The sequence below is a fragment of the Apis florea genome, unplaced genomic scaffold, assembly GCF_048593485.1.
Source record: "Apis florea isolate Af1SG1 unplaced genomic scaffold, ASM4859348v1 contig_2350_pilon, whole genome shotgun sequence".
Classification (NCBI taxonomy): domain Eukaryota; kingdom Metazoa; phylum Arthropoda; class Insecta; order Hymenoptera; family Apidae; genus Apis; species Apis florea.
Genome location: NW_028256565.1, coordinates 1426851 through 1444819, shown reverse-complemented (window position 1 = coordinate 1444819; position 17969 = coordinate 1426851). Strand labels below are relative to the sequence as shown.

At 41.3% G+C, this 17969-nt stretch overlaps 1 protein-coding gene across 7 annotated transcripts in view; it reads left to right on the top strand.

The window, feature by feature from the left end:
* Positions 1-17969, top strand: part of PH4alphaEFB (prolyl 4-hydroxylase subunit alpha-1) — a 292581-nt gene that overhangs the window by 223140 nt on the left and 51472 nt on the right. The gene's annotated exons all lie outside the window — the stretch shown is intronic.

The window sequence follows — 17969 nt, the reverse complement described above, 5'->3', positions numbered from 1 at the left end:
GTCTTTTAATCGAATCGTAGATTTTTCAATCGTTCGAATTGTTTTTAATCGAATTCGTGTTTCATTGCGTATATTTTTCCTTTTTTTTTTTTTCCAGAGGAATAGAGAATGCACATATCGCTTTAACGATATCCATTTTTCAAGTGTTTCCGACAGTCCGAGGGGTGGAGGGGGGAAAAAAAATATTTCAAAATTAATCAATTTTCTATCAAATGTACATACATCTGAAAATGTGTTCAGTATTTAAACACAGAATTTTTCATTATCCAAATGCACAGTTGATCAAAAACTAAACATTTTTCTCGTCAAAAAATAGGGGGAGGAAAAAAAAAAAAAAAAAAACGATCGATACACGCACGTCGAAACACGCGCAAACCCTGTAATTACAATATTTTTATCTTCACTCGCCTCTACTATATATAACTTCTATAACTCGACAGGAAAAATATTAAATTTCCAACAAAAATTCCCTTTCCCTTTTCAAAGCAACGTTAATTCCCCCAATTTCATCCCAACACTTACTTAATCTTCTCTCTTTCTCTCTCTCTCTCTCTCTCTCTCTCTCTCTCTCTCTCTCTCCATAACCATAACCGCGAAATTGAAAATTCGAAAATTCGAAAACGAGGCGAGAGAGAGAGAGAGAATCGAAGCGAATAAAGGGGATAGGAGGGGAGTGGGGGGGGGGGAGCAAGGGAGAAACAAAAGGCAAGGCAGAAATTACCAACCGTCGGGGACAAATCCTGCCGCGGAGAGGCGCGCGCACAAAGCCGCCTCTCCGACTGAAAAACCGCGAGTCGTCGTGAAAAAAACCATGCCGTGCAACAACTTCATGGGATGGCCGGGGACACTGGGAGTTGTTGTAACACTAGGATGGGAGGGGGAAGGAGTGGGAGGGGAGGGGAGGAGGGAGGGAGACGACGGTTAAAACGGTGGAAGGAACGCAACGGTTGTTTTCGCGAGTACGAGCAACGGTGGACACAAAAGCCGCCCAGCTTCCGCTTCCTTCTTTCACCGTGTGCGTGCGTGCGTGCGTGCGTGCGTGCGTTTCTGTCCACTGTGCTTCTTCCAGTTCTTTCGCGGGGGAGGAGGAAAGGAAAGAAGAAAGAAAGGAAGGAAGGAAGGGCAACGTGGCAAAAGCGATCCCTCGAGGAAGGGGGGAACGCGATATGAATTATTTTGGGCGAATTTTTTCTCTTTCTTCTTCTTCTTCTTTCTCTTCCCCCTCTTTTTTTCGAAGGGAAGAGACGATAGGAGATTGTGTGTTTTTTTTCAATTTTTAAATTTCAATTTTTTCGAGTTTTTTCTTCCAGCAGTCGAATCTTGAATTTCTATATTTGAATTTCGTACGATCTTTTTATATTTATGTGTCCATTTATTTGAAGAAAGACTGGTTGCAATTAAATTATATACCAGGGATAGTTAAACTTGCTTTTCGAGGCTTCCATATATATATTTTATACGCGTTTAAATGCATTTGTATTTAAAACAAATTGATCAACAAATTTATATAACGAGATATAAATATACACGTTTGGTCCAACACATTCTTTTCCAATACCAATAACGATCGATATAAATATTCAAATAATCCGTTTTAAACGGCTTATTCTCTCTGTGCCTTGTATACATATCATGTTGAGTTTGTTCTTATTATTCCACGTTGATCGAACGTTACCAACGCTATCCAATATTTGATACATTTTCTTTCAACAATTATTCAAATATTTTAAATGTCTCGCTCACTTGTATATCACGTCTTGTAATACACGTATTGCTGAGTTTGTTCTTACCGTCCAGTGTGTTACGTCGATGTGATTAATCGTATTTGATCATTTTTATGACGTGCGGTAAATAGCACATGGTCTTCCAAATCGAATTACCAACGCTATACAATATTTGGTTTGACACGTTTCCTTCCAAACGCCAATAACAACAATTATTCAGGTATTATTAAATTCCTCGCTCACTGTACGCGTATCGCTGACTTTGTTCCAATGTTACCTTCTACGTCGATGTAATTATTCGATCGTTTTTATACTCTGCAATAAATAGAACGTGCAACTGAACTTTCACGTTAATCGAATTACCAACTATACGATATTATATTACATTATATAACGAAAGTATTCGAACGTTTACATTTGCAATTTTCGACGAACGAAATATATGTTTAGCTCCTCGTCCTACAATAACGAGTGAGGCTCGTGATACTTCGTTCGACCCAAACGTAAACAACACGAGCCTCGTTCGTTCCAAACGTAAACGACACGACGCGTGACCGACCTTGTTTATTATGGCCCGAGAAGTCGAGAGTTAGCGAGTAGTAAGTAGTAAGAGTATTTAATAAGATTTCCTTTTTCTCTTCCATTTTACTTAAAATCAATCAATTCAATTATCACATTTTTATATTATTAATTATTTTTTTGAATTAAAATTTTTATCAATATATCTTTATATTTCCCTTATATAGCTCACGTAATAATACACATAATATTGCCGAGCTGTTGACTTCTTCCAGTCGTCGATGTAATTAATCGTATTCGATGGTTTTTTTTACGGCGCGCAATACGAGCGCGTGTAATTGAACTCTCAACGTTAACCGAACGCGATAGAGCTGAAACGTCTGATAGACCGAAGCCTAATTGCCTCGATGCTCGCAGTCCAATTACAAACAGACTACCGGCGGATGCCTGATTGCTTCCGGAGTGGTCGATGCCTCGCTGATGACCGACTGTTAACTCCAAGTCGCTACAAGGTTCACATGAGAAGAATTCATAAGCCAACTCGCCGATTCTAAAAATCTTTTCACGCTTATCATCTCGATCTTGAAACAAGCCAATTCAAGATTTCTCGATCGCAAATAAGTAAGTGACGCGTTTTCGAAACGAATAAAAGTAATGCAAAAATTTATTTATTAGATTATGGAGGACGATTTCGAAAGGACCGAGCCTCGTCCACGCCTGATGCGCATCCTGTAAACGATCAGCGCATACGTCCCGCGCGTATTTTTTCCCGTGGAGCAACAAATTTCTCTCGCCCGCCCCGGAAACGCGTGAAAAAAATAAACCGAAACAAACCGGTACAAAATTGAAACGAAAAACACGCACGGAGGGAGAAAGAGAGAGAGGGGGAGAGAGAGAGAGAGAGAGAGAGAGAGAGAGAGAGAGAGAGAGAGAAACAAGAAGAAAAAAAAAGAAAAATAAAGGACCGAACTGCCGTGCAGATTACATCACGGTAGATCTGTTAAAAGGCAACGAATCGTTGGTACGTGAAAAACAAAAATGTCCTTTCAAACAAATAAAAAAAATAAAAAAAATAAAAAAGAAATGGAGGGGGAACGAAAAAAAAAAAAGAAGAGGAGCGAAGTACTTGTGAATTTACTCGTTGGAATCAAAAAAAAGAAAAAAGGAGAGAAAGAAAATAAAAAAAAAAAAAAAAAAAAAAAAGGACGAGACAACTAAATCACGCGCGAGGATGATCCCGCGGAATTCGATGGCGATTATAAATGGCGAACGACAGGTTGCGAATCGCAAAATTAGCATTTCCATGCATTACACACGGCGGCAGTTTCCGATTTTCACACTCCGCGCACGGTGGCTCCCCCCACGATCCCGATTCTGCAATTTCAGCCCCCCGCGTGCAGACTCCGTTTGCGGTAATCCGCAATGCCAGCCCCCGCGATATCGCAATTATGACGCTTCTGAATAAATTAGTCGGCCGTCACGCATCGCTGTACGCCGCGTTTAACTCGATACACCGCGTGTCATACGTCCCGATACTGGGATTCGACTCGGCCCCGAATACCGAACGAGGGAGCAGGGAGAGGGATATCATCGATTTTTCCCATCGCTTGTAACGTCGACGGAAACCATCTTTTCTCTCCTTTCTAATTCGAATTTTTCGTTCTGTAGAAATTCCGTTTCTTACGGGACATTATTGATGCGTGTACCATTCGACGTTGATGGAAAGAACCGGGACGGTGGAGGAGGGATCCTTCAGTCGCTTTGTTGTCGAGGAAAATTTAATAATCGAAAATTACGAACGAATGTTATTTCGATAATTTATGGAAAAAATTTATCTGTGTCTAGCTTATTCTCATATGAAGTTAAAAATTATAGCTAGAATTCTCTGGATTCTATATGCTTATACGCTATTGTACCCAGGTTTGAATTTATGTGGAAATAGACGTTTCCTTCCAAATTAACCAATCAGATCCCCATTCTTGAGGAATTGTTTCCACCAGTGAACAACACGTTTAATTCTTTTTCTTTTTTATTAAAACTACTCCAAGAAAGAAAAGAATTAAAATCCCACTCGAATCATTCGTTACGGAATTTGCTGTGAAAACAGAAAAAGGATCGAAATACCGATAATACTATATTTTACCTCGTACAATCTTTCTTTTGAAAATATTTCAACTTTGATATCCTCCCTTCTGCTTCTCCTAAAAGAGGAGATGGAGAGAAACGAGAGACGAATTCCTCCACTGGAAACGATCGCGTAATCTAAACCTGTCAAATCTTTTAGCATCTCGCGAATTGTCGCACCCGTCCTACACGCCAGATACATCTCGACGACGTACAACGCGCGCCCTCTCTTCTCCTCATCTTGGAGGGGAGAGGGGTGGGCGCGCGCATGCGCGCGTAGGTTCATCGTGCGGCACAGTGCATTATGCAGCACGCATAATACCGGTGTGCACAGAGACAAATTGGACGGCGACGAGGGAGAGAGAGTGGTGCGCACGGAAGGAAGGAAATGATAAAGCAACAGCCTGGGCCGAGAGGCTCGTGGAAGGGGATTACAAACAACACGGCGTACGTGTAAGCAATTCGAGGGATGCGTCGAAAAGTGGTTTTAAATTGATATTCGCCGGGAATACCCCTCTCCTCACCCCTCCTTTCCTTCTTTCTCTCCTCTCTGCTTTGTGTACACCGAATGCTACACCGTTTCTTCCCTTTTTCTTTTCCTTTTTTGCGAATTGAAATTCCCCCCCGTTTCTCTTCCTCGAGAATAGGAGCACCTCAACCCAAGATCGATTTCTCTCGATCGTATCGAAAATAAAATACTCTTATTTATTTATTTGTTTATTTATTTTTCTTTTTCCTTATTCACGCAACATCCAATGATTCTAAACGGCAAAAATTTCGACAACCATGAGAATTATCTTTCTTCGTGCTCGTCCCTTAAAAAAAAAAAAAAATACTCGCATACAACAAACGCTTTCTTTCGCTTTTTACCCGGACGGGTAACGCGATACAAAATTTGTCAGAGGGGCCAAAAGAGAGGGAAAGAAGAGAGAGAGGGAGGATTAAGCTAGCATCCAGTCGTTTGTTACTTTTGGCCCGGTAATTGCGGCGAAGTGACATCGGCGTGCTCTAGATTCCAAAACCGAGGAACAAAGGGCCGTCACGAAAATATGACGCTCGTGGGGGCCGCGTTGTTACTCGCCAAATTATTAATGCTGCACGCCTCTCTCTCTCCCTCCCCCCCTCTCCTCCTTGTTCCCCTGTGTGTTTGCCGAGGCTGTTATTACCGGAACAATTACTTGCTGCGCGGCTTGTTTAATGTAATAAGCCACGATACGGCGTGGAACGTATATACAGTTCGGTAATTGCGAGTGCCGGGGCTCGATATTCGAGATATCGAATCCGCGGCTTCCGGCGGAGTACAACAGTTTTCCAACCTTCCCTCCCTCTCCCCCCGCGTTGCGGATTTGTTAATTACCACGCGCGTGAAACTTGATCTTCTGGGATTAAATCGTTGGACGTTGCGAAAAAGCCGAGTCTATCGAGTCTATGATCGAAACGTTATGATCTCGAAGAGAAAGCTGGTAGTTTTTTGCGGAAACACTGTTCAGAAATTGAAGAAAATTTCGCTTAGGTTTTTGGATCGCACTTATACTTTTTTTTGACCATCAAACCTAACCTAATCTAATCTAATCCAAACTCAGTTTCCTCGCGAAAAATATACATATATCGATTGAATTTCTCTTTTCATCTCGTAACTTTGCTTTTTAGATTCGCCAAAGTCGAATTCGAAAGTATCCTATCGCAACGAATATAGATTAGATAAAACCGTTGTAAGAACGTTGCGAATCTCGTTACGAGTTGTCACGATTTCCTAACAGCCTGCCCTCTCGCGGCCAATTTAGAAAAATGGTCGCGAGTCGACGTTCCCGCGAACGGGATCCGTAAATCGCGGCCCGGGATTCGAGCTTTCGAAATCAGCGAATAAATTCCCTCCGCTCTCTTATTTATTCATTTGTTTGCTTATTTATTTATTTACTCTGGGCCGGCCAGTCGTACCCCCGGAATTACGCGAGACTCGATCTAAAATTCATTTTCGGAATGAATCCGAAATGAACGCGGGCCACGCGATACGCTTGTATCCCCCGTGAGCAAGGATTCTCTCTCTCTCTGCGATCCTATCTGCACGATTCTATCCCTGCGGATCAGTGATTCTCGATCCACGGATCGGGAATATTTTAAATATAAGTAACGCGAGATTTTAATAATAACAAAAAGTTGAACACGTAAGTACCTAAATAAGTTTTTATTCGCAATTATCTCTGCGGATCAGTGGTTCTCAGTCCGTGGATCGAGAATATAAATTTTAAATATAAATAAGGATTTAATAATAATAATAATAGATTGAATCCCGTAAATAAGTTTTTATTCGCAACTATCCCTGCGAATCAGTGATTCTCAATTCGTGGACCGAGAATATATTATAAATATGAACGAGGTTTTAATAATGATAATAACAAAGTTGAACATGTAAGTAGTACTTGAAGTAAAGTTTTTATTCGCTTCCCCTTTCCGAATTCCGAAACTGTATTTTCGTATTCCCCGCGTTCTGCAAGGGAAAGAAGAAAGTTTTTTATATTTTTACATTTTGAATTTCGTATTCCTTCGAGAAACTTATTTTCCCTTACTTTTATTCGATTTTATATTAGTTTCCGTATTTCAACGTTCAAGAAGGAAAGAAAGGAATCAAGTTTCTTTATATTATTCATTTTTCTCTTCTCTCCGCCGTCGCCGTATATCTCCCCGTTTTCACAGTTTTTTCCGTGAAAAATACGAGAAAGTGGATCGTATAATATTTTTGGCTCGATTTTCGGAGCGATTTCGACCTTCTTCCCTTCGACGAAATATATAAAATACTTCTCGTTACGAGAATGGAGGGGGGAAGAGGGAAGAGGTTTCGAACCCGGATCCTTTCCCGTGCCAGTCGAGAGCTCTGCGCCCTCGAACAACGCCACTTACGACGCGATATCCTCTTTTCTTCGGGTATTACTCGCGCGCAAATTCACAGCCGGTACAACAGCGATGCTTCCCACTCGTACACATACACACACGCTCGCGCATGCGCTTCCCGATTATATACGAATATACACACCGTGTACATCGCGCGGAACGCGATGCGTGCGGTCGAATCATTTTCGGTGGAGCGAGAAGAAATTACGAAAGCGTCGAGCAGTTCTTAGCGAATATCCTTCTTCCCCCTCTCCCCAATTTTTCACTCGCGTGAGAAACACCCTTCCTCTTCTTCCTTTATGGAATACATATGGTATCACGTATGGATCCGTTCGAAATATTTTCCAACGATGCGAAAATAGTTTTATTAGATTCTCTTCTCTCTCTCTCTCTCTCTCTCTCTCTCTCTCTCTGTCGTATTTTCGAAGGGGACGGAAGAGAGAAATCGTAATAACGTAAGAGTGACTCGACGAGAGGTCGAGATTGTTGCGGGACGGGATGTTTTATAAATATAATAAAGAATCCGTATTCGAGGGAAAAAGGAAAAATAACGAGAGGAATTTTTCAGCTCATAATTTTCCAATTACACTCCCCCTCCCCCCTTCCTATTTCGAACAAAAGAGTCATCCCAACAATCGTCCTCGCTCCTCTCCTACCTTTCTCTTCCACCTCCTCCTTGTAGCGAACCACATCTGCGAAAACAGCATTACCCGGAGGAAGGAGGAGAGGGTGGGAGGGAGGAAGGGGGAAGAGAACCTAATTTCAAAAGAATCGGAAAATAAAAGGCGGCCATTAATATCCGCCGCGAGTTGGATTATATAAAATCCAATGGGACAATGGAGGAGGAGGGAGGAGGAGGGAGCGTTTAATTGTTCCCGGGATTTTAAAAAAAAAAAAAAAAAGAAAGGTATTATTTACCCGCCTGTGTAAGTAATCACAAAACAAATCCTCAACCTAGCCTCATCCTCGAGGATCGTCCTCGCAATCGTCGGTGGCAACGTTCAAATCCACGCTTGCTTGGGATATACGCGATTTGCGCGCTCGATTTTACGCTCTGCTCGATGCTGGAACGGCGGGAGGGGAAGAGGAGAAAAGGAGGACGAGGAAGTTGAAAAAAGAAAGAGAACAAAAGGAGTGGGGAGAAGGGAGAGCAAAGCGAACCGCGGAGAGCGAACGAGCGAGCAAACGAACGAAAGGCGGGCGGGATTGTTGTTGTTCGTCCGAGCTGCCACGACTCGCATTGTCGTTCCAAGTTTTCGACGATTGTTTCGATACACCGTGCATCGGGAAAACATCGGCTCTGTTTCAAGCCCCCCTCCTCCTCTTCCCTTCCTCTCGAAAGGCCGATTCGTCTCGTCGAATCCTTCCTTCCTTCCTTCCTTCCTCCCTTCCTTTCTTCCTTCGTCCGTGGAGAGGCACGGAAAAATATGGACGGAGGGAGGGGGAGAGGGGAGCGGTGATACTCCCGGGAGAGGGGATTATCGAAACGCAAAAAGAAAAAGTCACTCCTTTTGATTTTTATCGAACGGCCAGAGCTACAGCTCAGTCCCTCGAGGATTAACTTCCTTGTCTCGTGCCTTTAGGCATTTTTTCTTTTTTTTTTTTTTTTCTGACTTGTCTGCATCTCGCGTAATTACGAGTCATACGTAAAAAAAGTATCGAAAATCTCCCGCCGAACTTCCCCTTTTTGCAGAGATTACGAGGGCATCCTACGAGAAATGTTCAAGGAAAGTTCCCCTCTAATTGAAAGACAAATTTCTAAACGGAGGACGAAGAGGAAACTTTCCGATCCGTTTAACTCCGTAACTACGAAGTGTATCTCGCTCTTGTACGCTCGGCCCACGTTCGATCCGAATCCGTCCATCCTTCTTCCATCCTAATTTCCCTAATTTCGCTTAATAAAAAAAGCTTAACAAACTCGTTGAATAAACGAGTTAACAAATTGCAACTCGATAAACAAGAAGAGTCGAACGCGCCCAACATTTTTGTATTTTTTATTTTAGACTCGGATGAATCGAGTTCCCTTTATTTCGGTTTATCATCGACTCGGTTCGGGACGAATCGAAATCAAAAGATAAAGAGAGAGAGAGAGAGAGAAAGGAGCGATGGTGGTTGGATACCGAATGCGTTGTTCCTTCTCTCCTCCGTGCATAGACAAGAGCGTGCTGGTATATCACTTTGCGAGAAGTTTAAGTTTAATTACCGACTGATATGCGGCTCCTGTTTGCCAACTGTTTACCGGTAGAGGGGATGAGGGGAAACTCGCGAATGACCGCAGCTTTCCCTCAACCTCACGGAATGTATTAAAAGCCGGACGAAACTTGACGAAACTTTCCCTCCGTGGATAATGATGCCAGTTAAAGGGCGGAGGGGGAGGGCGGAGGCAGGGCAGGATCGTGATCTCATCTCGCGAAACTTTCTCTCTCTCTCTCTCTCTCTCATTCTCTCGCTTTGATCTTCCTTCTCGATCGAGATAATGAAAGAGTAATAGTAGCAGTGAAATTTTTTCAAAACGAAACGAGAATTACAAATCGATGAGAAATAAAATAAGGAGGGGAGGGGAGAAGGGGGGTTTTTTTTCTCTCAATCTTTCCTATGATCGAATCGATTGATCATTTCGAATCGTTTTTTTTTTTTTTTCCTAAAAATTCGAAAGAAATAAATAATATCGCGAAATATTCCCTGAAGAAAACAGCACAGCACTCTTCCCCTCTCCCTCCTCTCCCTTCTCTTTCGTTTCCTTCAACTTTATTCTTTTTTTTTTTTCCTTTTTTTCCCCCTCATTTTTAATTACTCTCCCTCTTCCAACCACTTCATCCCGCCGTTTCCTCCTTTCCTTCACTTCCACAATCATCCATTCCACGCTTCCATTTCCCAACCCTGCATCTCCCTTCGCCCTCCCCCTCTTCCTTCCTTCCTTCCTTCCTTCTTTCCTTCCTTCCTTCCTTCCTTCCTTTTTTTGTCATTTCTCGTTCACTCCCTCCCCCCCCCTCCCGCTCCTCTTCCCCCATACCTTAGCCACCATTTTCCAGCCAGTACGTTTCGAGCACATGATTTACTCGTGACTACTCTGCGTGCGCCAGGGGCGGAGAGGGGGGGGGAGGGGCGGGGTGCGTAACCGGAAATAATGATTTAACCGCGGCTGTCGATTCGACGGGAAAATATTCGCCGATGTTTTTACGATTTTTGCCTCGTATATACACCTTGCGTTCTGTTCCGAGGTAGAAGAAAGAAGGAAAGAAATATTATACGTATGTCCGTTCAGCTATATAGCTTCTTCCTAGTCTTCTATATGTCTTCTATATTTTCCTCGAACGAATGAATAAAACTTGAAATTCGAATGTAATATCGTTTATAAGGATTTTTAAGTTGAATTGGATATTTTTTTTTTTTTTTTTTTTTTTTGAGTCGATCGATTGATAAAATTGGTAAAAAATTTAATTTAACGCCGTCTCACTGTCAAGATCGTCACGAAGGATTTTTATTTACGGGTGATCGTTATTTATTCGAAGGAAATTAAATTAATTTTTGTTTCACGTCGATTAATCTATTCCAGATTTGATTTTTACTTAAAAATCGGTGTTAGACACTTATTTAATAATTTCCATCGGATTTAGTTTTCTTAATCCGATCTAATTTGAATTGTTGACAACTTTTTAGCAACAAAACAAACAGGCGCCAAATAAAATCTTCTATCCAAGACTTGTGATCTTGAAAACATAATAAAAAAAATAATTGAAAATCACGTAAAACGGGACGAAAAAAAAAAAAAGTTTAAACTAATTCGATACGAATTTTCCTCTCTCAATTGTTCCTAATATATTTTCATATATACACGATTCGTTGGAGCAAATTTTTTTTTTTTTTTTTTTTTTTTTTTTTTTTTTTTTTTAAGAACAGAGTTGTTAAAGTAGAAACACGCAAGGATCCGGAAACGATTCCGGTGTCAGTGGGATGGGAATAAAAACAAGCCACTCCCGCGAAATTCGCTTTTGCGCGACGGATTACACGGGTCGGCCGCAAAACGAGAAATTCCTGTTTGCCTTTGGCTGTCCGCCTCCCCTCACGCAAATTCTATTAACCAACGGAAATATTTAATGTATCTCCGTTTCGAGAGCAGCGGACAGCTTGAAGGAGGGAAAGAGGGGAGGGGGGGGGAGGGAGAGAGGCAAAAAGTGTGGACGCTCGTAATGTCGCTCTCTTAACTCCGTCCACGTTCCCAAATAGGATCGTTCCATCTTTTTTCTTTCTTTCCTCTTTTTCTCTCCCCCTTTCTTTTTTTTAAATAAGTAATAAGTCACTGTTTGAAGGGGACGGACAGTTTAAACGAACGTGTGGTAATTTTATTACGCGCCATGGAATTAATACGAGCTGCCACGTTGAAATATCGCGAAAATGAACGTGTATGTATATATATATATATATATATATTTTTTTTCTTTCTTTCTTTTTTTTTTTTTTAGGAAAAGAGACCACGCTGTTGAGAATTTTTCAAAATTAATAATAAGAATTATTAACCAAATTATATTTATCCTAATAGTAAATGAAAATGTTGAACTTTGCAATTCTTCACGATATTATATAATTATATAATTGATATTGAACTTGATTAAAAATTCAATTTATTATAATATTTGTCGGTGTTAATTTTTTTTTCAGCTTTAATATCAATACTTTACTGATAGATGTTATCCTGATTCGTATTATTGTTGAAATTCAATCTCATCAATTTGTAAATTTGTACAAATACAATGAAACGGCAGTAATCATAAAAGGAGGAGCAGATCCGATCAGATTCCCGAAACTGACAGAGTTATTTATTTTACAATACGCGCTTTTTCCCCTCCCTCCCCTTGTTTTCCTTTCTCCCTTCCCTGTTTCCGCGGAACACGTTTGTCGCCCGTTTGGAAAAATCTTGGTCGGTCGATCGATCGTTCGTTCGCGCGTCCGTAAACAACGATGGTTCGAATATTCTCGGACGATCGAGAGAGAGAGAGAGAGAGAGAGAGAGAAAAACGGAATTTCCCGAATAGCTTTAATCCAAACAACGGAAACTTTCCTTTATCCAAAATTTATTTCGTTCCATCCGTTATTCCGTCCGTTCTCGTTCTCCCGCAGAATTAGGGATTTTTCCGCGGAATTAGAAAAATGTTTAAACTAAATTTTTAGCGTTAAACTTTTTTTCTCTCTTTTTCAACGAACGTTTACATTAAAAATTGCAACGGACGTGTAAATGACGAAATGATTGTTTCAAAGATCCGTTAAGGGATAAAGAATTGGAAAAAAATTTTCAAATATATATATATATATATATTTTTCTATAAACGAACGAATAAAAGTCGAGTAACGGACGCGCGATAAAAACGTTGAAACGTCGAGGAAAAAACTTATCTTTGGACGAAAGAATATCGCTCGAGTATCCGATTTCGGGTCTGCAAAGCTGCGCTGTGGATAGTGAACGGTGTGGTGGAACGGTAAAAATTTTATCGAGGTCGCGTAAACCGAGGAATACAAGAAGAGTTTTAGCCACCTTCTCGAAACGTCTCTCTCTCTCTCTCTCTCTCTCTCTCGGCCATAAACTTTTTGTTTCTTTCTGCGTTCGAGGCAAGTGACTCGTTCCCCGAGTCTTCGATATCGACTCTATCGATGTTCGATCATTTTGTTTCCTCCCGAAGTTTCGTAATTTATACGTAAACTGATGAAGAGGCTGACGGAGAGAGAGAGAGAGAGAGAGAGAGAGAGAGAGAGACGAACCAAGTTTCTGACGATTATCGAAAGTTCGCGAGTAAACTCGATCTAGTCTTTTTTTTTTTTTTCGCTTGCTCGATTCTCCAATCTTTTCCCCGTCTCAGCTTTTTCGCCAATAACGTCAATTACAAATAAAGTGCAAAATTTTTAAGAGAATTTTCTAATCTTAAGTGGCGTTTCTATATGGAGGTGCAAATCCATTTTTTTTATTGTTTCGAGAAAATTAAAAGGGCGATTCTTTCAAATTTAATATCTTAAATTCCATGTTTGCTACCTATGGAAATTGGACATTGGACCATAATCGATCGCCACGCAATTCCTTTTATCAGCCGATTTCGAATCGAACGAATCATCGGCATATTTTAAGATATTAAACATTTAACTAATTGATACGAAGTTTATGCCAAATCAATCACAAATTACGCGATATCTCTCATTTTTTGTCAAAATGGACTTACCACCACTTTCAAAATAAACGACCGTAATTTTCGTTTTCCGTCGTAGATCTCGAAGGAAATTCGCGATACTCGCCGAGTTTTTCTTGCCGCTCCTCTATCAGGGAGGCTGACAAATGCCACGGGGGAGGGGGATGGAGAAATGCAAAGCTCCTTTCTCTCTCTGTGTGTGCGCACAAACAGCATTAACCCTAAGGGCTCGTGGCTCGAGTTCACGTGATATCTAATGGCACGATTTATCTGCAGCCACGATACACGATTACAAATGTAAACCGATGTGTTTTGAAATTGGACGAGCGTTGGATACTTTGGGATCGCGATCGAACTTGCGTCGCCATTTTTTCCCTCTCTTTCGTCGAATTTGTACGAATGTTTATTATCGTTCAAAGAATATATTATACTTATGAAATATAGATAAAAAGTTTAAAAAGTTATATTATATCCCATTCTTTTACCAAAATCGACTTTCAAAATAAACGGACTTCCATATATATATATATAAACGAAATCGCTTTCTTATCTTTAGAGACCCTGCACGCGATCGATGGCCCCAACATAGAGCGAGAGAATCATAAATAACACGTTACTCGAACGGTGTGTGAACCGTGTTAACGCTGAGAAATGGAGAAAATCTTCTTTCCTCCGTAAATAATACAATAGGCTCGAGCAAAGGATTCGCGTGGCAACGTTAACTCTGACAAATTACGGGAGAACCGGTAAACCGGTTGTCGTTATCGTCGAGGCCGAGAACGAAGCCTGATGCATCGCGAAATTCCTCGAGACGCGAACTTTGATTAATATTCGAACGAGTGGGGACGAACTTTTCGCTCGTTTTTTCGAGGAAGATTTCTTCGAAGGGATCGAACATCTCTGTCGCGAGATACGAAGGAAAACAAGCTCGATATTCGTCGGTCAGAAATTTCATTCGCTTTTTGCCGTGTGAATAAATTTCTATCGAGGCTGACGATCAATTATTCCCTTTTCTTCCCCCAGTCGTGGATCACGAATTTTTCTCGATTGGCCAACGAGCCAATTATTCTCTTTTTGTTGAAAAAGTTCAATTCGGATCGATTCGCCCAATTTTTTGTTCCCAATTGCTTTTTCAGGCAGTGTATTTATATAGAACGACCTATATAAAAGAAGAAAGATATTATGAATAATAGGAACAATTGTTGCAATTGCATAGGAATGTGCTTAGACAATGATTGATATCGTTTGAAGATGTAACGTTTCATTTCGTTTCATGAAGAAGAAGGTATGACGATCGAAAGGGTAAAACTGAACGAAAAAGAACGAATGAATCGATTCTTCTCACAGAGAGACTTTCGAAGAGGTCTAAATTGTTAAAAATGTTAAAAATGCGAGGCGAAGAAACGTCAGATTCAAATTGACCGCTCACGCGTTTAATCGATTGGACGAGACAAAGTTTCTTCTCGAAGTTGAGAGTCTCTTCCGTTCTTCTTCTCGTCGCGAATTTCTTCTCACTTTTGTACGAAAACTGCGATAATAAACACGAAGCACACTTATACCTCGCTTACACGTCCTTTTTCAATTATGACACTTTTTCGATTTACGGCCCACGATGTTTCGCTATGCGGCCGTAAAAAAAAAAAAAAATGCTTTACGAATCAAAAACTATATTATTTTATTTAAAAAATTGGGACAAATCCAATCGAACATTTTGTACAATTTCAGGTATCGAAATAATCGATTCGTTAGGCTTTTTGTTTCACGGCCAACGTATTCCCGGGACGTGTATCCAGGCCGTGAAGCGAGGTACGGTTATATTTACTATCTTATCTTATCTTAATGATAATTGTTATTGCCGACGAATTGGCGGGAGAGGCGGGAGACCGCGAACGGTCGTCTTAAACCGATGGAAGAAGAAAAAGAGAACAGAGGACGGAGAAAAGTTTTGGAAAGCGGGGAGGTTTAACGAGTTCGAACAAGCGGAATTGGATGACACAAAACGGTGACGGTGGAAAACAGTAGGAGGGGGAGGGTGAGAAAGAGACAGGATGGATCATCCGTCCTGAATTAAATTGGCCGCGGGGAGAATGCTCGTGAAACCGTGAAATTACCATTTTTGAGGCTCGTGCCCTCTCTCTCGAAACCCCCCCCCCGACAACGATCCACAACCGTTCGCGACACGTTCCAGCATTCCTCCCTTCTCTATCTCTATCGCCTTTTATACCTTCTCGGGACGAGACAAAATTTATACTCCTCCTCCTTCTCTTTATTGACGAATCGAATTCGAGGAAAAATACCAAAGAGAGAGAGAGAGAGAGAGAGAGAGAGAGAGAGAGAGAGAGAGAGACATTCGAAGATCTTTAAAAAGATTAGATCTTCGACTTGACTTTGGGGGAGGGGGAAGAGTTATTAATCCATCACCATCTCGAGAGCTCGACATTTGAGGGGAGGAGAAGGGAAATCGCAGAGTCACGATAGGCGATGCGAAGTCGATCTTGGGATCGGGGGAAAATTGGAGGGGGGGGAGGGAAGGTCTTTTAAACGTAACCTCAACGTCTCTTTCCTTCACTTTTCCTCCCAATCCTGTTACGAAGCTAATTACGCGTGGCCGCAAATTGGCTTCCGCCCGTCCCGAAAAGCTGGCCAAATCGAACGTGGCCACGAAAAGTTCGACGAAAGTCGATCGGTTCGAAAAATCGACTTCTATTCTCCTCTCTTTCGCGTACATTTCCTTTGTGCCGTGATTTTCCAACGTGTCGCCGTTTTTCTTTTTTTTTTTCTTCTTTTCTTCCTTTTTCCCGTGCACATACTCGAAATGGAAACGACGAGACAGAGGAACGGCGTGTTGTTTCGCGTCTTTTTTTTTTTTTTTTATTTCCGATTTTCATGGCACGGCATTCGCTATTTTCCCTTCTCATCGACGGGAACAAACCATGCTTGTTCACGGTTGGACGGTGTGGTCCCCTTTGAGAGGACCGATTCGTTGCTCGAAACTTTCCGTCTCGTCCATTTCGCGAAAGGAATCGAGAATTTTGACGTTACCACTTCCTCGTTTTTCCTCTTTTCTCTCTCTCCCTTTGACTTCTGCAATCGCGTTAAAAAAAAATTCCAATTACCCGTCCACCTCGAGAAGTCCAGCTTATTCATCGTTTGGATGTGCGAGTAAATTCTTTCCTCTTCTTTTCTATTCTAAATCGCAACTTCTGACAGAGTTCGAATTACTTCTCCCGCTCGTGGCGCCATCTGAAACAACGTTTTTTCGTTGTGCGACAATTTTAAGCAATATGGCGTGCGAGAAGCACGTCGTCCGCGTAGCTGCTTACTTTTCGCGCTCCAGCTTAGGAGATCGACCGTCGAAGCTGCCGAAATGGTTTGCACGCGCTACTTGGAGAGAACACTGTATCTTACGGAACGTGCAAAAATTCAAAGATTCTTTGGTAGCAAAGATTCAAAGTTGGAAATTTTAATAAAATCTCGAATATGGAAGAAAAAAGGGGGAAAGAACTTATTTGCACATCTAATAATTTCAGAGGTAAAAGCAGGGAATCCGGTGTTTGAATTATCCGGATACGCGATAAATTCGATTAATTCGACCGAATTCTCTGTAATAATCGATCGAGTTTCATCATTTAATTAACCAACATTTTCACCGCGTAATCGATCGATTTCCGTTTAATCAATCACTGACTTCTCTCTCTTTCTCTCTTTCTACACACACACATATATATATAAAACTGTTTGAGTTCTAACAGATCAATTATCAAATTTATCCGTGCGCATCATCCGATCGAGTTCCCTCCGATAGATCCTCGAATTCTATTTGCTCGCCACCTACGTATCCGATTAATCGATTTCCGATTCGTCGATCCCGCTCACCGTTTCGCGCAGAGATATAAAATGATGATAAAAAATCGCGTCGAACAACGTATCGAATCATTCCGATTCCGATCGATCGTAGAACTCGTAGAATTCCTCTCCCAGAATTCATCGAAATGTATCTCGATGTGGAAGGGAGGAGGAGAAGTGTTGGCCGCTGCTGTTTTTCTTCCACTTGGTCGACTTCCTTCTTTTAACTTAACGTGACTGCTTCTCCTCTCGGTAGAAGCGTCTGTTTCTTCCGCTTAATTAACGGAAACCACCCTTTCAACGAGATTTCCGGCGGTTTTTTCTTCCCCCCTGCCTCTCCTTCTTTGAATCAGACGAGAGAATTTAGAAGAATTAACTCGAAAGGAAGGAGAGAGAGGAAGAGAAAGAGAGAGAGAGAGAGATTAAGTTAGGGTAGTAAGTTGGTTTAATAAAGTTGGAAGAAAAGAAAGAAAGAAAGAAAAAAAAATGGAATCTTTCGCAATATAACTTTACACGATACGAGCATAACAGTAATCTTAACACGTTTCACGGTGCGTGGGTCGTGTACGCGTCCCACTTTCCGCTTCCCACTTTCATTCCTCCGTTTCATTCCGCCTTTTCCTTTCTTTGATTTAAACCATGAAACTGGCACGGATAATTCGTGAAAACTGATTAAAATAGCTTTTTTACGAGT